The sequence below is a fragment of the Prionailurus viverrinus genome, chromosome C1 (assembly GCF_022837055.1).
Source record: "Prionailurus viverrinus isolate Anna chromosome C1, UM_Priviv_1.0, whole genome shotgun sequence".
Taxonomy (NCBI): Eukaryota; Metazoa; Chordata; class Mammalia; order Carnivora; family Felidae; genus Prionailurus; species Prionailurus viverrinus.
In genome coordinates, this window is record NC_062568.1 from 97,384,934 (window position 1) to 97,407,513 (window position 22,580).

A 22,580-nucleotide genomic window follows, 5' to 3' on the forward strand; every position below is an offset into this window, starting at 1 on the left:
CTAATCAGCCACCTGCACCCCTGTGTACCCTTGATTCCCTCAATTCTGTGGGTTAGGATGTGAACATTTGGGGGGAGAGGACATTATTCTGCCTACCATAAATAGCCAAGCTCTGCTCACTTAGGTAAAGCCTGGAAGCAGAGTCCAGCCTTGGGAACCACAACCAAGAGATGGGAATGATACAAATATACCCAACCCATATGGGTGTCTTTCCAAGAATGTTCTGTGCATCGGCATCAGAATCCACCTGGTGGGCTTGTTTAAATGCAAATTCCTGGACCTTCTCCTCCATCCCAACATCTTGGTTTAGTGAGTCTGGAATAGACTCAAGGACTTTGCACAGGACAAATTCCCAGAAGTGCAGGTGATCTCAACATCCACTTAATCTTAAGAACCACCTCTGTAAAGCACCCAGGCCTGTGGGGGCACTAACAAACACAATCCAGAGCTCCGGGATGAGAAAGCAGGGCAAGAATCTGTAAGTAAGGAAGAAACAAGAAGATCCCCTGAAGCGTCTCCTTGCTGATGGCCTGGTCAGGCTGGGAATAGAAGATGGGATCAAGGTCAAAGCCAACCTACCCCGTTGTCTCAGACACTGCTACCAGGGAATTAGAAGCCTGGCCTTGAGTTCACACAGCACATTTTCAACCAGCTTTTGGGCTGCTTGGAGGAGGGGAGGGGTCCATGTAATGTTTCTGGAAAACAGAGACATACTGAGTGTGAAAAACCTGCTCTCTCCCCTGGGTGGGAAGTGACGGGACAGGGCTGACTCCTAGGACCCTGCTCACTGATGAAGAATGTGAAGGATCCTGGACATGGACCCCTCCCTGCCTTCAGACCCTGTGCCAGGTCTCCGGAGGTCAAGCAGAGTCTGCAGGGGCAGGGGTGGGCATGGGGACCCAGGCTGAATCATGCTTCCCCTGGAGGGGTGTTGGGATGACCTCATGTGGGGCCGGTACCTCCCTCACAGACTTGTTCTCACAGCGGGAGGTGGCGTCCTCATCCCAGGCAGGTTCATGTGCGGGAGGTGTTTATGGGGTTCTTGCAGAAAGCTCAGCTTCTCATCACTTGAGATGGGCCCCGCCCCCGCGTCTGTCTCTCCTGTCTTCCTGTCAAGTGGTCCTTGTTTCTTCTCCATTACTCTTTGAAACACTCCATCCCTTCTCTTGTCCCAAGATCGGCTCCAGACGGGCAGACTAGGGGTGCGCCAGTGCCGGGATCTGGGGCGCCCTGGAACAGGCTTTGGCACCTCAATGACCTCCACATGTGCATTCAGGGCACCCCTCCTCCTCCTGGCCTTCTCACCATAGGGGTCTGGACTTCTCACCAGATTAACCTCCCAAGATGACAAGATGACAATGTGAGGACATTATTTCCTCACAGTTTTACTTAAAGTCCACGAGACACCTGCTAATCGCTTGTGAGCTCCTTCTCTGCTTGCCAGGCCTTTCCTGGGACCAAAGAGCTCCACCAGATGACCTTCCATTCTGAGGGTTCAGTCTACCTCGGAGGAAAGCACATGATGCCAAGAAGGAGAATAGGATTTTTAACCAGACAATTTCAGTGCAAGTCCCAGCAGAACTGTTTGATTGCTATGATCTTGGGCAAGTACCTTAACCTCCCTGGGATTCATTTCACTTGCCTGACTCACAGGGTCATTTGGAGGATTAAATAAGATAATGCATATAAAAACACATTATGAAGAGTAACACATTGTACACGTTCATTAAAGATTTATTGAGCCCATTCATTGAGTGTTTATTCTATGCCAGGCCCTGAGCTGGGCATTGCGGGCATGGACATTTAAGGCACAGCACATACGGCAAGCATCTCAAGGTGTAGCTCTCATCATTATGATTAATAATAAGGAACCATTTGAAGATGAGCAAGCCCAGAAATGGTAATGAGGGTGTGAGGCCATATGAGGATCCTGGCTGTGGTGGTTGCCTGGATGGCAGGGTGTGGAGAGTCAATTTTTTTAGTGGCCTTGGAAAATCTCTACATATATCTGTGTCCCTTGGGATGGAATGTGGTCCTGTTGTCTCTCCTGGCGTCTTCCTGTTGAGATGGTCCTAGACTTTCCATTTGTGCTGCATGGAACCTTTCAATTTTGGGCGTCCACTGGACTTTGATTCCTTGACTGCTTGACTCACACACAGCCTCTTGTCTGAATCCTTGGGGCTTGGTGTGTTTCAGAAGTCAGATTTGGATCTTAGAGAAGTAATACTGTTTGCATTAAGCAACACCGACAGCAGGATCTGGAGAGCACCCCCAACCAAATGTGGAAGCATTTCTGCAGCAGAACATGTGATTATTTTCCACTAGGCGGGGTCGGTAAAGACTGTAATCTCATGTTGCCAAATGAGCTATGAGTTAACTTGCTTTCTGAGTTTTTTGGGTTTGAGAATTTCGAGTAAGGGGCTGTGGATTTATACAGCTTAGCCCTTGAGCTACTTCCTCTCAGGTCCAGACGATCTCATTATTTTTATATTTTAATAATTTAAAGAGTGCATCTCCAGCATGCTGCCATAGAGGATATAAGGTATTTTGGATCCTGTTCTTGGAAATCCTGGGTGTCCCTTCTGGAGCTTTAGCTATAAATAAGGACCTGTGCACCTTCTCCAATATTACATTTCCAGCCAAATTGAGCCCACCATGTGATTCTACTAAAAACAAACAAACAAACCAAAAATCAGAAAGCAAGGAATTTGGAGGGGGCTTGGGTGGTTTGGTTGATTAAGCATCCAACTCTTGATTTCAGGTTAGGTCATGATCACACAGTTCATGAGTTCAAGCCCTACAGCAGTCTCTGTGCTGACTGCACAGAGCCTGCTTGGAATTCTCTCTCTCTCTCTCTCTCTCTCTCTCTCTCTCTCTCCCTCTCCCACTCACACACATACTCTCTCTCTCCAAATAAACAAAAATTAAAAAAAAAATAAAGCAATTTTGGACACCTGAGTGACTCAGTTGGTTAAGTGTCTGACTCTTGATTTCGGCTCAGATAATGATCTCATGGTTCATGAGTTTAAGCCCTGAAATGCGCTCCCACTGACGGCACAGAGTCAGCACTCTCCCCTGCCCCCAACAAAAACAAATATAAGTAAACTAAAAAATAAAATGAACAGTAAAAAGTAAAGGAATTTGGAATGGGCCACTTACAGCAAAATCATCGTCTTCCCTAAGTAACTAGGGGTTGACCTAGATCACTGTCGTAATGGTATCGCTCGCCTCCAGCCACACTTGGCCCTCCTCATTCACTCCTTTAGTCACCCATTACTCACCCATTTTCTCACACTTTTCATTGTTGATTGAATTGTCCTTTCATTCAATAAAAAAAATAAATAAATAAGGTCGTCAATGAATTCATATCAGACTCAGAGCCAGATCCTGGGAAAAGACAGATGAGACACATTCTTGCCCTCTGAGGCTCTCAGTCAACTACTGCAAGCAAAGAGGAAACCAACACTGATGCATTTCAAAACAGAATGAAATTTGGTGGGAAAAGGTCCAAATAAAGGATCTAGGTGGGGTAGACTAAGAAGGTGGTTTTGGAAGTCATGTTCAGGAAAGACTTGATTGGCCCAGAAGAACAGTTGGATTTAAATAGGTACAAGAAGTAGGACTGTGGGTGGGGTAGGTGGGTGTTCCAGACTGGGGGGTAGGCACAGACATGGAGGGTTTAAAGTTGGACACATCTGTGGAAGAGTGAAGAGTGCTACAGGATGGGGGTGGGCCAGTTCAGGCGCTGTTACAGCTCCTATTATGTCTATGAGAAAGATATCGGTCCAAAAATTAGGCTCCTGGGACAGGCATCCCCATAACACCCTCTAGAGAATGCCTTTAGAGGATGCCTTTAACTTTTATTCTCAAATAACATTTCTTGGTGCAGTATGATACCTCAGGTAGTTATTTGGCTTGCCCTGGTTTCAAGCAAATACTTGTTAACAAAGGTCACTAAGGCAGAAAGTGGCGGAAGGAGGATACACTTTGACCATCTTAACTCCCCAGACCAGCTGTCAGTCAAGCCCATGGTCTGGGTGGCATTCAGGTGATGTAAATAGAGCATTGTTGGGATTCCAATTTTAACTCTGGTACCTTTCAGCTATAAGACCTCTGGCACACTGTTTAACCAATGTGAGCTTCAGATTGGTTGTTGGCGAGAACAGACAAAATTATATGGAAAGTTCCAGGCAAATAGGATGTACTCAGGGACACCAGCTGTAAAGCCAAGGAGGATAAGGTTTTTTGTTTTTTTTTTTTTAATCTTTTTAAAAAATCTGTTTGCTGATTGCTATTTCCCCAGGGCTTTTAACTGGCACATAGTAAGAGATCAACAGATATTTGTAGAGTGAATGAAGAACTCTTCTTCTTACCTTTCAATGGCCAACACAACCTGTCCTTGTTGGTTTTTTTCTTTTTCTAGCCATAAACACTTCCTTTCTCATGCTCAACTTCATATGTGTTCTTTTGATTTTGAGGTATGAGATTGGCATGACACCTTTACGCAGGCTGGTGTGATAGGAAAAGATTCATGACGCATTTACTGATCAGGCTCAACCCAAGAATTGGATGGACCTAAGTTAATCATTAGAAAAGTTCAACTCAATTTGACTGTTCCAAGGAGAGAAATCATGTAAAGCAAAAATAATTCATTAAAAGGAAGGAATTGTGAGCAACCTGGGGATAAAAAGTTAAACTCATCTCTTGATCTCACATACCTGACATCAGGACCAACAGGTGTGTATAGTAAATACCCAGTGAGTGTTGAATGGAAAGATAAACAAAGAAAAAAATTAATGAATAAGTAAGTGAATGCATTAATTAATAAGAAGAGAGTAAGAGGCAAAATGAATGAAAGACCTAAATGTAGACAGGAAACCATTAAAAACCTAGAAAACAGGAAAAAACCTCTCTGACCTCAGCAGCAGCGATTTCTTTTCAACACATCTCCAAAGGCAAGGGAATTAAAAACAAAAATGAACTATTGGGACCTCATCAAGATAAACAGCTTCTGCGCTGCAAAGGAAACAATCAGCAAAACTAAAAGGCAACCAACAGAATGGGAGAAGATATTTGCAAATGACATATCAGATAAAGGGCTAGTATCCAAAGAACTTAACCAAACTCAACACCCGAAAAAACAAATAATCTACTGAAGACATGGGCAGAAGACATGAATAAATGCTTTTCCAAAGAAGACATCCAGATAGTCAACAGGCACATGAAAAGATGCTCAACGTCACTTCTCATCAGGGAAATACAAATCAAAGCCACCCTGAGATATCACCTCACACCGGTTAGAGTGGCTAAAATGAACAAATCAGGGGATTATAGATGCTGGTGAGGATGTGGAGAAATGGGAACCTTCTTGCACTGTTGGTGGGAATGCAGACTGGTGCAGCCACTCTATAAAACAGTGTGGAGGTTCCTCAAAAAATTAAAAACAGAACTACCCTATGACCCAGCAATAGCACTACTAGGAATTTACCCAAGGGATACAGGAGTGCCAATGTATAGGGGCACTTAAACCCCAATGTTTATAGCAGCACTCTCAACAATAGCCAAATTATGGAAAGAGTCTAAATGTCCATCAACTGATGAATGGATAAAGAAGATGTGGTTTATATATACAATGGAATACTACTTGGAAATGAGAAAGAATAAAATTGTGTCATTTGCAACAATGTGGATGGAACTGGAGGGTATTATGCTAAGTGAAATAAGTCAGTCAGAGAAAGACAGATACCATACGCTTTCACTCATATGTAGAACTTGAAAAACTGAACAGAAGACCACGGGGCAAGGGAAGGGGAAAAATAGTTTCAAACAGAGAGGGAGGCAAACCATAAGAGACTCTTAAATACAGAGAACAAACTGAGGGTTGATGGTGAGGGGGAGAGGGTAAAATGGGTGATGGGCATTGAGGAGGGCATTCGTTGGGATGAGCACTGGGTTTTGCATGTAAGTGATGAATCACGAGAATCTACTCTCGAAATCAAGAGCACAATATATACACTATACATTAGCTAACTTGACAATAAATTGTATTAAAAATAAATAAATTTTAAAAATTAAAAAAAATTAAAAAATAAAAAGTATAGACTGAAGTTAAAAAAAAAAGAGGAGAGTAAGAGGAAACTGTACTGAGGGCCCATCGTATGTCAAATTCTGTGCTGGTTAAAATCCGCTTGTTAAAAAAATTCTCATTTTGATGAGTCAATATTTCCATCTTCATTGATAAATTATTTTTTTCTGGTATCAGACATTTATCAAATTCCCTAAATTTAAGATGAGGAAGTCTTTTTCTTTGCTACAGGCTATGAGGGACACATGGAAACAAGAGAACCTTCTGTGTGACTTCAAAACCAAGCGGCTCAGAAAACCTCACTGAAGTGGCTTCCAAATGAACATTTATTTCACTTATTTTGTTTGAGTGGAAGACGAGAATGGAATAGACAGTCAAATTATGGGTTAGCAGGTTCATGCCAAGTGGGAGGTGAGCATACACTCTTCAAAGTGCGAGGAAGGAAAAGTTTATCTCCCTGTATTCCACTTTTTTGAAAGAACCAGTAAATCAGTCAACACAGATATCCTGAGCTAGGAGTACAAAGATGCATCTTTGACAGTGTGTTCTGAATCCTTCTTATTCCTTAAAGTTAAAACCCTCCTTTGTTCTCTTCGTTACCTTTGGTGAATGGATGTTTCATTTTTTTTCATGATGAATTTTTAGCCCTTTCATCAATAATATTATACACATAGCCTGGATGCTCAATACATGCATTGTTGAATTTCTTACCATAATATCTGTATTTTCTCATGAAATAGAAAAGCATTATCTGCCACAAACTTATTCTGACCGTGGTCTCATCACCCTCCATGATGCTAATTCTTTCTTTACAGCTAATGGCGGTAGTGGGATAGCCCTTCATAGTACAGGAAACAGTGGTTGGAGAGCAATGATGAAGAGGTAGCCCGTGACATTCCCATTTGTGACACTTGCTAACCTCCAGCATCTGTCTCTGCCCACACTTCTGGGCTTTGGGGCTGGGGGCGGTTAACCAAGAACAAGGTCTCCGAGTACTAACCACTACCTTCCACTGTGTCCTTTTCAGGTGCTTGGTGGTGCTGTCTGGTCCCAAGCACCCGCAGAAAGTCTTACAATACAGGAGTGATTGTTGAGATTATCGAGGCACGTATAACATGAAAATAAATACTTGTATTTATTTCACGTTTATGTAGTGTGTTTGTATTGTTATTGCCTTTTATACCAATTGCTGACTTCTATTAAAAATGAACTTGGGGTTGTAATTGGGTTAAGGTCCTAATGCCAGCAAAGAATGGAGGCTGGCCATGATCTGGGACGAAGGCTCTCCCGATGCTTTCAGGCTTGGTGGGTTACAGTCCAGTGAAGGGGTGACTCTTCTCCCTAAGAGAAAAGGGAGAGGCTGGAGGAAGGGGTTGGAGACTGCCTCCCTCAGAGCAAACCTACTCACTTCACTTGGAAGCAGGCCCAGCTTTCAAGGCTACTTGAGAAACACGTGTCCCAGGCCCACCCAGAGGGCTCCACCCCACCGTCCTCACACAAGGGATAGTTGACTCCTGCCTGCCGACCTAGCTGTGGCCTGGGTCCTGGAAACAAACCTATTCATCATCAGGAGAATTTGAGGCAGGAGCCGATCAACATGGGGCTCGTCATCAGGAAGGGCACTGGAAGGTTCTTCTGAACAATTGCATGTGTTCCATCAGCCAAAGCCTTGGTTGTTTAGAGGGGAGCTGACCTTGTATGCCATTCACTTGTCCAGTAAATAATGATTTAGCGCTTACCATGGTGTCACCTCTCTTCCTCTACTAGGTCCTGGGACCCAGTAGAACGTTCATACACCCTCTCTCCATAGAGCTTATGGTCTACACAAGGAAGCAGCATGAAGTGGGGGGTTATATGGTGGTTGTGCTCAGTGCTGAAAAGAGGAAGCCCAGTAAGGTATGGAGGGTGCAGAATAGGAGGTTGGGGGGGAGTTCCCTCAGGAAACGTCATTTTGTGCCAAATCTCAACGGCAAGTGGGGATTACCCAGGTGAAGGGTTGGAGGGGGAAGTGCACCGAGAAGAGAAAATGGTGGATGTGGGAAGACCATTAGCGGTGAAGCAAAGAGAGGAAGGGAGAGAATCCCGTAAGATTAGGCTGCAGCCTACGACCCAGCCTTTCTCCTCCTAGGTGAATACCTCACAGGAGGGCATACATTTGTACATCAAAGATATGTACATAAATGTTCATAAAACTAGTGTTGGTAACAGCCCCAAACTGGAAACTACCCAATTGCGTATCAATGCAAAGATGGAGAAATGAATTGTGGTACGTTCACCCAGGAAAACTACTCAGCAATAAGAGTGCATGAGCCACAAGTATGCACCACAGTATGGTTGCGTCTTACAAACACAAGGGTAGGTGGGCTAAATCAGACAGACACAAGCAGGTACACTTGCACGGTCGTGCTTATAGAGGGTGCAAAAGCTGAGCTGTGGTTCCCCTTTGGGGGCTTAATGACTAGAAGGCTGCTCAGAGAGGCTTCTAGTTTGCTGGCAACAATCTGTTTCATGATCTGGGTGCTGGTTACGCTGGTGTGTTCAGTTTGGAAAAATTCATTAAGCTACACACTTAAAACTTATGCCCTTTATTTTTTGGAGGTTATACTTCAATAAGAAATGCGAAACTGTGAGGTTAGACAGACTGGCAGAGACCTGATAGATCTGGTCTAGGTTTTGAACTCCACCTTGCTTGTGTCCCTGACCAGGAAACTGGAGCTGCCTATTCTTTCCTTCGATGGCCTGACTATGTGTCTCAAGTCCTACCACTGCAAGCTGGCACTTTCCCCACTGCTGGGGTCTACACTGTCTCCTGCCAGCAGCCTGTCACCCAGCTCACACGCCTGGACTGCAGATCCCCTCCCTCTATCTCCCTGCCTCACCCACTTCCCGTTGATAGCAGGTGTTACACCCTTCCCCCCGAGGCCAAATGGGCAATATCACTGGGACAGGCAGAGGAAATAAATATTTGCTTTTACTCCATTTAACTCGATCCCTAATGCCACAGAAAATCTCTGGGTTAAGGTCTTACTCAGAATGTTCTAATTATTTATATTTATTTTATTTGTTTGTTTATTAGAAACAGAGAGAGAGCAGAGAGGAGGAGAAGGGCAGATGGAGAGAGAGAACGAGAGAGAGAGAGAGAGATCCTCAAGAATCCTAAGCAGGCTCCACGCTCAGTGCAGAGCCCCAGTCGGGGCTCGATTCCATGACCTGAACCAAAATCAAGAGTCGGGTGCTCAGCTGACTGAGCCACCTGGGCTCCCTATTCAGAATGTTTTTAAAGCTTCTCATCTGATAGGGGTGAATCTTGACCTCTCTCTGCCATCAGAATCCTTGCTTACGGCTTCTTGTTAGGAGACAAAATAGTAACCCGATATTGTTTAAGCCACTTTTCATTGGCTATTTTGTCACCCGCAGCTGTAGGTGTTCTAACAGGCATATTACATCTGCACGCAAACTGCAACCACTTCCTGTTAGGTCCTTTATTTGCTGCACAAGGGTAGTACAAGTCTTCTGTGGACAGAGAGGAATCTGGATCGGGAGGGAGGAGACCTGGGAGCTAACCCTCTGCGAAGCAGTGTTAGACCTTTCGATATGGAAACAAACAAGCAAACCAACCAACCAACCAAACAAACAAAAACAAAAGCAAACAACAACAACAGCAAACCCAAACAAGCAAATTGGTGAAGGAAGAGATACAAATTGATTTAGGTGACTGTGGGCAGTTTAAAAATCTGAGGACTTCAGTTTCTCTCTCTTAACTTTCTGGGTTACGCCAATTTAGTGCTTCCCGCATTTCAATCATTTGCTTCCTACCTTCTTGATTTTTGCCATATTTTCTTGGCACCGGAACTGTTCGAAGTATTTTGCATTTGAATTGAGTCCCGTTATTTAACTTAAATTTATTTCATGAGGAAACACACCGTTACTCTCAGTGAAAAATCAGAATCACTTACAAGGTAAAGAAGGTAGCTAAAAATGAGTACAATGTAAACAAAGCAATGTTATTAAATTCTGGCCTGATCTTGCTGGGTGTGGAAGGCGAAATGGAAATCAGCAAGTGCTAGACACCCCCTTGATGTCATCAGAAGGTTAAGTGAGTGTTCAAAAAGGACTCGCTTTCTTCCTGTGCAAGTCAACGTTCGCTCATGCCTTGCCTGTCCAACATCTAAAATCATTCTGGAGGAAGAGCTGTCCTAAACCTCGGAAAACGCTGGCCCGGTGATTCCTAAGGACGTGGCTAAAAGAAGCAAGGAAAAGAAGCAAGGGTGAAGAAGGGAGCGTGTGGAAGTCATTCCCATCAACAAAAGGGAAAAACATGAGACAAATACTTTGCTCTGCAAGTGTCGACTGGTCCCGCGTCCCCGCGCTTCTCATTTGAACAGAACCAGCAACCCAAAGGTATCCATACAGTGAGGATGAAAAGAGAAAGGGGCTGATGGCCTGCATCCCTTGCCATCCTGCCTGCCGGCCTTGCTTGTCCCCAAAGTGGTCCTGGCTCTTCCCTCACCCTCCACGGCCAACCCCATCAAGACTCAGGAAGAGCCCAGAAGCCCTCTCAGTGTGGGAGCAGCTGCCTGAAGCCCCTCCTGGTCCTAAATCAAAACCAGACTTCCTCAGATCTTTTTGTATTTTGTATTTTGCATTTTGGGTGTATGGTAGGATCTTTTTGGGGGTACCGTTCCCAATCTGTATGGAAGTGAGTCGTGAATGATGAATACCGTAGATCATCTTGTTTGTGAATGGCACCTTAATATGCGGAAAGTAATATGAAGCCATATATCTTTCTAGACGAATACATCCAAGTCCTGAAACAGCTTAATAGACTCCCCTACCCCCTTCAGTTATTGTTGAGGCTCATCAAATGGAGTTCACCAAAAGGCATTATGGCTTTTGACCAAAACTAAAATTTCCTGTCTCTGATTTCCTGTAATTTCAAAGTTATTTCCCTTCTGTCCTTTAACTTGCAAACCCAAATCCCCAAAGCGAAAGAGGCCCTATACCTTGGCTTCTTCCATAGGCTTATAATAAATAATTAATATCTTACTGTTTTATGGCGTCTCTTTGCCCTCAGGAAGGATTGCAAGACATGGCACATTCCATAGACTTCAGTAGATGCTCCTTTAGTTCTCAGAGAAGCTAACATTGTCAGTCATTTTAAATTTTAATTAAGATGTTCAGAAAGAATAAAAAGCCTGTAGAATATTCTAGTTTCTGACCAATATTTCTTGAATCAGGTACTTATTTTTCCTTCTGTATTAACTGGGGCATCTATGAGCTTGCTTCTTTAATCCATGGTAATACTTTTGTGGTCCACTCAGCTTTAGGTGATTTCCAGTTTCTTTTTTTTTTTTTTTATAATGTTTATTTATTTATTTTTGAGAGAGAGGTGGTGGGGGGAGAGAGAGAGAGGGGAGAGAAAATCCCAAGCAGACTCCACACTGTCAGCACAGAGCCCACCACGGGGCTCGAACCTATGAACCGTGAGATCATAACCTGAGCCAAAACCAAGAGTTGCATGCTTTAACCGACTGAGCCAACCAGGCGCCCTGATTTCTAGTTTCTTAAGTCATCCTAGAAAACAATGTCTGCTTTTTTTCTTTAAAATTATGTTCTTGTTTCTTGTCCCTCTGAAACTTCTAGGAAAAAAAAAGAGATGATGTCTGGTTTTTGGTTTTGTTTTTGTTTTTTTTCTCTTTGTTTCAGCCATTGTCTAAGTCAGCGTTTTCAAGATGTCTTATGTAGGGGCACCTGGGTGGCTCAGTCGGTTAGGCGTCTGACTTTGGCTCAGGTCACGATCTCGCAGTCCGTGAGTTCGAGCCCCGCGTCGGGCTCTGTGCTGTCAGCCTGTTTCAGATTCTGTGTCTCCCTTTCTCTCTCTGACCCTCCCCCGTTCATGCTCTGTCTCTCTCTGTCTCAAAAATAAATAAACGTTAAAAAAAAAAAAAGATGTCTTATGTAGAAGACTAGTCCTAGGACATTCCAGTGTCAAAATACTTTGGGAAATGACACATACCATATCCTACTCTTGGAGATTAACTCTTACGTATCAGCCTTTTCAAGGCTCTGAGAATCCTGGGGAGTTGAGAAAACTGTTTAACTTTGTGTGACTATATTTTGCTAAGCTCACATTACCCGCAGGTGTTCAATAGTTACTTCCAGAACTGAATTTAGATAGCGGATTTGTGTCTAAAGGGAGGGTGGTAGTTTAAAATATGGCCTCAAGTTCTTTGATGATCCCTCCTTCAAGAGTTGGGTGGTCTATGTCCACGCCCCTTGAATCTGGGTGGATCTCTGAAGGGTTTAAACAGTGGAGTAATGCAGACATGTGCTCTGTGACTAGTTCATATATGTCCCGGTGGCCTCCACCATATCACATTTGCAGCCCTAAGCCACCACGTAAGATGTCTAACTATCCTGACACTATTATGATGACAAGGCCGCGTGTAAGTATATCGATCAACAGCTAATCCCAGTTGTCCAGCCATCCCTACAAGGTACCAGCACAGAAGTGAAGTCACCTTGGATCCACCAGACCCAGCTTCTGTGACAGCTGAATACCACCAATGATGCCTTGTAAAAAAGAAGCATCCCCCAGCTGAATTCCTAGCCCACAAAATTATGAGATTTACACTTTGGGTGACGGTGTTACACAGCACTAGATAATTGGGACAGGGATGGTTGAGTTCTTGAGGTGCGGAAGAGAAATCTGAGTGTGTTCTCTGAGACATTCCAAAGCTAGAAAGGTCAGACTCCACAAGTTTCTCCATTTAGTTTCTCCCCCCTGTACATGTTCCCCCAAGAACGTACTCATCAGGAGTGAACTCTTCCCTTGGCCAGCTCTGGGACCTTCCTAATAATTGCACTCCCAGGCTGCTCTACAAAGAAAGCCAGGCACAGATGACTGGATGCTAGACTTTGACATGAATTAAAAGATGGGGAACAGAGGGGGAAATGTGACATTCCCTCACAGCCCTCACAGATTCATACTAAACTGGCTGATACTTACGTGCAAATGCTCTCTGATCCAATTAGTCATTAGAACTTGACAATGCCACCTCCTAAATATATTATTAAGCCAATAAATCCTCTCAATCGCTGCTTTAGCTCAGACACTCATCATCTCTCTCTTATATAACATTTGCCTTCTGACTCATCACCCTTCTTCCAATTTCTTCCCAACCGTAGCCTGCGGGGTTTTTCTAAAGCACAAATCCGACATATCACTCTCCTGAATAAGACCCTTCTCACTGCACACAGGAGAAAGTCCAGACTCTACAGTATTACCATATTAGTTATAGTCCACTGAGGAAAAAGGAAACCATTCTAGCTCTTCACATAGATGGGACTTAGAGAGGGAACTGGTTCCAGAGCCAGCGGAAGAGCAAAGAGACCAGAGGATGATGATTGAGGCAGACGTGGGCAGAGGGGAGGTGCGAGCTGGAACTGAGAGGGGCACGAGGGGGAGCTTCCGACACGGGGATCACAGAGCTGATGCTGGAGAGGTCGCTCAGGGCAGAGTGAGAGAGGAATAGCCTGGCTTCTGTCCGGCCCCCACCTCCCACTTTTCTACCTGTGCCACCCATGGGTTTAAACTTCCCAGAAAGCCAATCAGCGAAGGACCCCACCCTTGGTCTCGGCTGGAGCCCAGGATGAACGTAAGTGACTAGCTCGGCGACATATGAGACCTTTGTGGTCTAAACCTACTTAGGTCTCCATCCTCCTGTTTCAATATCTCCCCAACTTCTCCCTCCCCCTCCTCCACACCCCCCCATACTGAAACCACCATTACTCTCTTTTCGAGGCCATGGATTGGCACTTGTTCCTTCCACTTCTGATATCCCCTCTCAAACTGATTCGAACCCACTCACTGTCTCCCATTAAAGTCTTCCTCAGATCTTTCCGAAACAGAGTCATCTGTCCTCAGTGATTTCTACCCCTGCCTCCTGTTTCCTTATGATAACATTCATCACATAATATTAGTCAGGGAGGCCCCTATTTTTCTCTCTTGTCTCATAATACAAAGACCCCTGTTTTTCTCTTAGGAGCCACATGTCCTGGTCTTTCAGTCACATGGATCTGTGTCCTTGTTTTGGCAATTGACATGCGACCCAGGTTGAACAATTGGAGTACCTCATCTCAGTGACGGGGTGGTGGCAGGGTCACGTGTAAATGGCCCATCAGACTTCTTCCTGGAGACTAGTGTGGATGTCAGAGGACAGAGTCACAGTCCTTCACAACATGCACAATGCAAGAAGAGCCTGGCCACTCTTGGAAAAAACCCACCTGACGATCAGAGCAAAAGAGAACAAAGCTGGACCAGGTGAGAAAGACAGACTCCAGATGTGGTTTGGGCACCTGGGTTCAGGTGTATCTGAATGCGATTAACCCCTAAACTTCTCAAGTGAGTGAGGCAGCAGAGACTGCTCAATGTTCATTTAAAAATGGCAGCATTCCTCCTTTGCCCTTAAAAAGAAAGTTTATTCTCTGTTATTGGAATTCAGAATTTCATGTATATCCTAAGCTACTTTATTGTGTTATTCAAACTTTCTTTTAAAAAAAATTTTTTTTAATGTTTATTTCTGAGACAGAGAGAGACAGAGCATGAGTTGGGGAGGGACAGAGAGAGAGGGCGACACAGAATCAGAAGCAGGTGCCAGGCTGTGAGCTGTCAGCACAGAGCCCGACGCGGGGCTTGAACTCACAAATGGTGAGATCATGACTTGAGCCGAAGTCGGTGGCTCAACCGACTGAGCCATACAGGCGCTCCAAAACTTTCTTTTTTTCATGTTTATTTATGTATTTTTTTTTGAGAGACAGCATGCACACATGAGTGAGGGAGGGACACAGAGAGAGAGAGAGAGAGACACAGAGAGAGAGAATCCCAAGCAGGTTCTGTGCTGTCAGGGCAGAGCCCAATGTGGGCTTCACCCCATGAACCCTGGGATCATGACCTGAGCGAAATCAAGAGTTGGATGCTTACCCGGCTGAGCCACCCAGGCGCCCCTGTTATTCAGATCTTCGATCCTTACCAGATTTTTGTCTATTTGTTCTGGGCTGTGAGAAATGTATTAAAGTCGTCTATTATCTGTGCATTTCTGTCTATGTCTCCTTGCTTTGCCTGCAGTTTATGTTTCATGCAAGTTGTTGCTGTTTTATTGGATGCAGAGATATTGTTATACGTTTATCGTGAATTATAGCCTGTAGTATTATAAAATACACTTTCAAAACAAATGCCTTTTGGATCTCTCAGTGTGTGTGTGCATGTTTTCTACTATGTGGTATGTTTCTTTGTTTTCTCACTTTCTTTTGGATATCTCTCTTACTATTTGAGAAGGCTCACCTTTTTTCTTTTTTTTGTCTTGTGCATTACCTTTCAATGAATATCTTTACATAATACCTTTAATGCCACCTTTATCAGGTATCTTCTATTAGTTTCTTGCTATGAACGCTCAGGGTTCATACTTACTACCCACTTAGTGGGTGGGTGAGGGGAACTTCCCCTTTAAAATACTTCCATTCTCTGAGCTCCAGCCTGGCTGGTGTGGGCACTCCTCAGCCTTAAAGGGAAGTGTAGGGTGCAGGTTTTATTTTGTTTGTTGAACATTCTGACCTCCTTTTCTTTTCCAGCCAGCCATTAAGATGTCCTTCTGCCTGTCCTCCTCCCCATTTGGGTTGCCTCCAATGTGAGACAGAATGAGGTGGGCAAACCTCATTGCCGACTCCTCCCTTCTGACCAGCTCTGGCTTAATAAATTGCTCAGTGAACTAAGGGGAGGGGTCTCTTGCCCAGTCCACAGCCTCACTGGGCTGCACGCTGCAGGATTATACAGATTCTCCACCACCATGGAGAGCACAAATGTTCAGGGTTTAACACCCTCCAAGGTCCCTTCCCCACGACTGTCCACCCACTTGGGCATGGTTCCGCCCCTCTTGCTGTCCCCTTCTGTTCTCTCCTCAGCCTTTCTACTTCCTTCCTGGCTAGCTCATTTCTGCCTTGTCTCTCAGACTCATCAATGGCTTAGACAAACAATAAATGCCGTTTTAGCCCCTCTCTTACCAGCAATTTGCATGCACTGTGTCAAATGCTTCAAATTGTTTGGAGTCGAGTTGCAGAGCGTTGGAAAAGGTGCAAAGCCCAGACGTAAGCCCTGGATCAGTCTCAAAGTGGCTGGGAAGCCTTTATAGATGTTGTTTACGGAGTCTGTTTTGCAAAGACTTGTGTTACAACCGTGCCTCACTGCTGGATCTGTTTGTAAGTTGCAAAATCCTGTGTGATTTGGGCTAAATATACGTCAGATAGGGTCACTTTTGGAGAAGGACCCCACTCTCCCGGGAAGAAGGGCAGAAGATCTAGCCAGGCGTGTTAGCGACTTTTATGAAGTCCCCGAAAGGCTGTCAGCAGGAACACCTTCGCAAGGATCTCGCCACTCACACCTGGCACCAGCAAGCACTCTCCCACTCCTTGTCCCACGGTGGGAATATTTGGGAAGGCTCTTTTCCTCTTGGACTCATTTTAAATTACATTCTGGCAGCAGTTGATAAATTCTATCTGTCTTCTGAGCCCCAGGCCCCCCTGAGATCGCTACTTATAATTGAGGAAAGAACAGAAACCAAAACTTGACTCAGACAGCTTAGGTTTATGTTCTTTGTCAATTTACCTGGGTTATTCCCCAGAGGGCCAGGAGGATGAAGTTACCTGGGAGTGAAAGGCACCGAAGAGAGGTCCTTGCAATGGGGGTTCTGCTTTACGCTAAATAAAAATGAACAGTCGACCTCTGACACAAGTGCTTTGATACACGAAGGCCAAATTAAATAACTTGGAATTCATGTCGAGCCTTCACATAAACATCCAGCCTGTAGCCAGTGGTGCACAATTGCTCTGTGTGGTGTTTTGTCTGCACCGGGCAAGACACAGTTAGTTAGACTCATGTTAATGACTTCAGGGCTCTGGATGTGGTTTCCACACAGGCAGGGCTTTGCCATGGCTACGGACTTTCTGCACGAGTTAGTATACCCCAAAGCGCCAGGATCAGTCCTCAGTGTCTTCATTTTATACCCTCACCATCTGAGGGCTCATCTGGCCTCATGACTTTAATTATTACCCCAATGTGAGCAGCCTTCCAGAACTACATTTTTCTGTCTTTTGCTATCTTTGGAGCACCAGTTCTGAAGCCCAGGTCGGGTGCCCACCATATTTCCGCTGTCTCAACTACCCAAGCACACAGCTCCCTCCGCCACCCAAAACTACATTTCCTTCTCAGCTCTTATTTATAAATGATGCCTTCGAAAAAGGAGACTACCCTCCCACTAAGGAGTCTCCTGCAATAGGGAGTAGCCCGGAATGTTCCAGTGCTGTTCACAGTAAAAGAATTGAGTCCTCTGGCGTTAGTAAGGGGCCAAAAACCAAGTACCTTTTTTTCATTCCCTATAGTTTTTTTGCAGCATGGGTGTGTTTCCTATGTTCTAGCCACAACCATTTTGGCCTGTTTTATTTTTTGCTTCAGACTTGGTGAAATCCTTCAGTGCAGGAACCGTATTGCTGTTTTTTGGGTGCCCCGCAGAACATCAAATAGTACATGCTCAATAAACATTTGCTGAAAGAATAAATAAGAAAAGAACAAATGAGCAAGTAAGATGTTCTCTGGAAGGAACCTCAGCTTTGAGTTCTCTGGCCTTTAATGACAATATTGGGTCCTGTGGCATTTCAACAGCATGCCTTTTCTGCAAGTCTGTGTCCCGTTCTTTCTTTTTTGAAAAATTTATTTATTTAAATTCAAGTTAGTTAACATCCAGTGTAGTATTGGTTTCAGGAGTAGAACCCAGTGATTCATCACATACATTCAATACTCAGTGCTTATCACAAGTGGCCTCCTTGATACCCATCCCCCATTTAGCCCATCCCCCTACCCACCTCCCCCCAGCCACCCTCAATTTGTTCTTTGTATCTAAGAGCCTCTTATGGTTTGCCTCCCTCTCTTTTCCTACCTTATTTTTCCTTCCCTTCCCTTATGTTCATCTATTGCGTTTCTTAAATTCCACACGTGAGTGTAATCATATGGTATTTGTCTTTCTCTGACTGACTGACTTTGCTTAGCATAATGCCCTCTAGTTCCATCTGCATTGTTGCAGATCTGGGCCCCATTCTTTCTAAGCATTCACTGTATAGCTAGCAAGTGGCTTCTGATGCTGTTAGCTACATCTAAAAGGCGAGACGGCTGGCGTTTGAGTCTCAGAGGTTTCAAAAATCAAATCTATACATACCGATGTCCCTTTTCCTCCCTCAAAGGACAGAAACGTGGGACAACCTCCTGGAAAATGCACATTCCAGGCAAGTCTCTAGGTTGGGGTTGGGTAAGAATGCATCCCCAGTTTAAAATTTGATACATATCATGAAACTTTGAGCACTAACCTTGTGGGAACCATACTGTGAGGTTAATCTGGAAAGACTCGTAGCTCGCCTGAAGGCATTTCTTCATGGGATATGAGAGTCATTTAGAGTTCTAAGGATTCTGCATTCAAGGACACAGAGAGGATTTTGATTTTTTTTTTTTTCCTTTTCAAAAAAATGCATAAAACTCCATGGGTAGTGGAAAGAAGCAAGGATAGGAAACCCCACTAATGAAATGAAACCAGCTGATCTCTACAATCCTTTCCACTTCAAAAATTCTGAGTAGAGTATGAATTAATGCTTAAGACACACTAGGGATGTTCATCATAGAAAGCTACCAACTTCACATAATCCCTAATAATTCGAATTACTGTACATAATCAAGTATCTGAACATCATGGTGTAATTGGCTGAAACCATTCCAGTGAACTCCAGCATACTTAGAGTAAAATTTATACTCCTCACAGTGGATGGGGAAGTCCAACATCAAGCCCCCACTAGTATTTCCTACCCCATTTCTTTCCACTTTCTCCGTCACTCTCCATGTTCCATCCAAATCGGTTCTCCCTTGATTCTTTGAAATATCAACTCCATGCCTAATCCTACTCGTGCACTTTTCACTTCTTGCTTTACATGCCTGGAATGTTCTCCCACAGCTTTGCATAGCTGGTTGATTCTCAAGTCTTAATTGGACTTGAGAATTATTGAAAGTTGCATGCCAAAATCTCTCCCAGCCATTTTTCTCTGCTATATTTTTTCTCTTACAGCTCTTTTCACAGATTGGAGTTTCCCTATGTATTATCATATACCTCCTATTTGTTTGTTTACCTATCTATGTGCTTCTTGTCTGTCTCTTCTACTAGAATATAAATTCCTCAATAAGATGGCCCTGCCAGTCCTTTCCAGAGGAGAGCCTGGCACAGAGTATGTGCCTACTCCTAGAATGTAGAAAACCACAGAAAAACATAGCTCCCAACATGGCCCTAAGAAAAAGCTAAATAAACCTACAAAATCAAACTTTCCTTGAGCCCGTCAAAGGCTGAGGTCAGAAGACAACAAATAAACTAAAATCCAACAAGTGATAAACCTCTTCAAATGGAGATGAGGCACACAAAGTGTGTTTGAAAGAGCATGAGAGAAAGAAATGACCTCTGCTAATTGAATGGATTCTGAAAGGCCGATGTAGGCTGGTGTGAAAATTTAGAATAAGGGGAAGCCCCAGACCCAAGAGGAATCTGTAATCGTTCACAAGCAATGTTTCACATGCCTGCACTCGGTGCTCCCCAGAAAGACTGAGGGAAGGACAAGAGACCAGCGGACCTCCCTCCATGGCAGAGGCACGCAGGAGGCTATCAACAGCCATGGAGTAAAGAGCCAGGCATGAAATACCATGCATTTCCCTCAACCCTTGCCTCAGATGAGGCAAAGACTTCAGCCACTGAAGGAGGGATAGGAAATCTTTCTGCCCAGGGCATGGGAAAAATCCATAGCTTTTGAGGCGGGGGTGGGGGTGGGGGTGGGGGTGGGGAAGACAGTAATAGGATAATGTGTCTTTTGCTGGGGGAGAGGAAGAAAATATTTTTCAGTCCCAGGATCCTGCATGGGCACAAAGCATAAGTCTACTGTTACTGGGGGAGTGGCAAGAGATTACCTCTTGTCCAAGGGTGTCCACAGATACAAGGAAGAGTTTGACTGCCATGCCGGGGATGGCAGCCCACAGATAATGCTCCACTCTTGACGCCCAGGTACTTAAGACTAAGACTGGACTAGAAGAACCAGGAATCTTCCTGTCCTCACTGTTAGCTTAAGACTGAGTAACAAACAACAGCCGACTCCTCCTGAAGGAGAGGCAAGAGCTTGGCGCAGGTGTGCAGAAGATCCTAGACCTCATACCAAGCACAAGGTAGCAGCAGCCCAATGAGGAGCAACTTGAAGTCTGTGGTCAGTTTGCAACAACAAGACACAAATCCAGATCAATTATCATCTACATTGACTCAATCTGCTTCCCCCGCCCCCCCGCCCCCAACCCAGTAGCCTGATATGAGAAGAGGCATGGTTATTTCCAGGCAAAACCACTATTTGCCTGTGTCTCTACTGTCTTTTTATACATGATATCTAGCATGTAATAAAAACAAATTATGAGACATATATAGATGCAAGTTAAAAAAAGTACCCCATTATTAAGAGATAAGGCATTGACAGAGCTGTGCTCAGAAACTCAAAGATATAACACCTACATTGGAGCTCTCAGAGTTTTTAAAATGACTATGATAATTTACATAAAAAAATCTAACATGAACAACATGCATCAACAAATGGGGAATTTCGGCATGGAAATGGAGAATTATAAAAAGGAGTCAGGTAGAAATATTACAAAAAAAAAAAGGCACAACTCCCCAGGGTATCAGAAATGAATAATTATCATGATGGGCTTATGATAAGACAGAACACACATGAGGAAAGAATCAGTGATCTTGAAGACCCATCAATACAGAAATTATCCAAACTGAAATATATATATATAGAGAGAAAAATAAGTGACAAAAAAGCAAACAGAACATCCAAGAACTGTGAGACAACAGTATGAAATGGTCACGCATATCGGTTGCTGAAGATCCAGAAGGAAAAGAGAGAGCCCGTATACTGAGATTCATCATAAAACTGCTAAAAATCAAAGTCAAAAAGAAAATCATGAAGGTGGACAGAGATAAAGGAAACATTACAACAGGGCAGCAAAGAATACAGCAGACATATAGGCAAACCTATGCAAGCCAGGAGACAATAGTGTCACATCTTTCAGCACAGAAAGGAAAAGGAAAGGAACCATGAAGTCACAATTTCACATACAGTGAAATGATCTTTTTGAAAATGAAGAATGCTCTTTTTCATGTTTTCAAACAAAAGCTAAAAGGGTTTACTGTTAACCGGCGTGCACTAGCATTAAGAAATGTCATGTTCAATGAAACTCTTCAAGCAGAAGAAATAAGATGCTCGATGGACATTTGTTTCAACACAAAGAACTGAAATACACTTGAAAAGATGAAAATGAAGGAAGTCACAGAATATATTTTGTTATTTTTAATTGTTTTAAGGGATGATGATTGAAAGCACGTGAAGAGATGCCTGACATCCTTAGTCATCAGAGAAATGTTAATCAAAACCACAATAAAGTACCATTCTGGAGTCACTAGAGTGACCAGAACAGAAAACCCAGACAATACCATATGTCAGGGAGGGCAGAGAGAAACCAGAGCCTTTCTACACTGCCAGTGGGGGTGCACAATGGTGCAACTGTGCTGAAACATAGTTTAGTGGTCCCTTAAACAGTTAAATGTGGACTCACCACACGACCCAGCAATTCTGCTCCTAGGTGTCTACCCAAGAAAAATGAAAATGCGTCTCCACAAAAACCTGTACAATTATGTTCATAGCTGCATTATTCATTAATAGCCAGAAGGTGGAACCCACTGTGGTCTCTCTGTATGATGGAATGCTATTCAGCAATAATAAATGATAAAATACCAACACATACTAAAACATGGATGAGCTTTGAGAATATGCTAGATGAATGAAGCCAGTCACAAAGGGTCGCGTATTCTACAATTCCATGTATATGCATTGTTTAGAACTGGCAAACATACAGAGGCAAAGGCAGATTAGTAGTTGCTAAGGGCTGAGAAATCAGGGCCGAGGGTATGACAGCCAAAGGACACAAAGGTTCTTTCTGAGGTGACAGAAATGTTCAAAAATTTACTGTGTGATGGTTGTACATATCTCTAAGTACACTAAAGGCCATTACATTTTACTTTGTAAATGGGTTAATTGTGTGGTATATGAATTGCATTTCAATCAAGTTATTAAGCTTAAAAGAAAAAGAAACTGGGGCGCCTGGGTGGCGCAGTCGGTTAAGCGTCCGACTTCAGCCAGGTCACGATCTCGCGGTCCGTGAGTTCGAGCCCCGCGTCGGGCTCTGGGCTGATGGCTCGGAGCCTGGAGCCTGTTTCCGATTCTGTGTCTCCCTCTCTCTCTGCCCCTCCCCCGTTCATGCTCTGTCTCTCTCTGTCCCAAAAATAAATAAAAAACGTTGAAAAAAAAATTAAAAAAA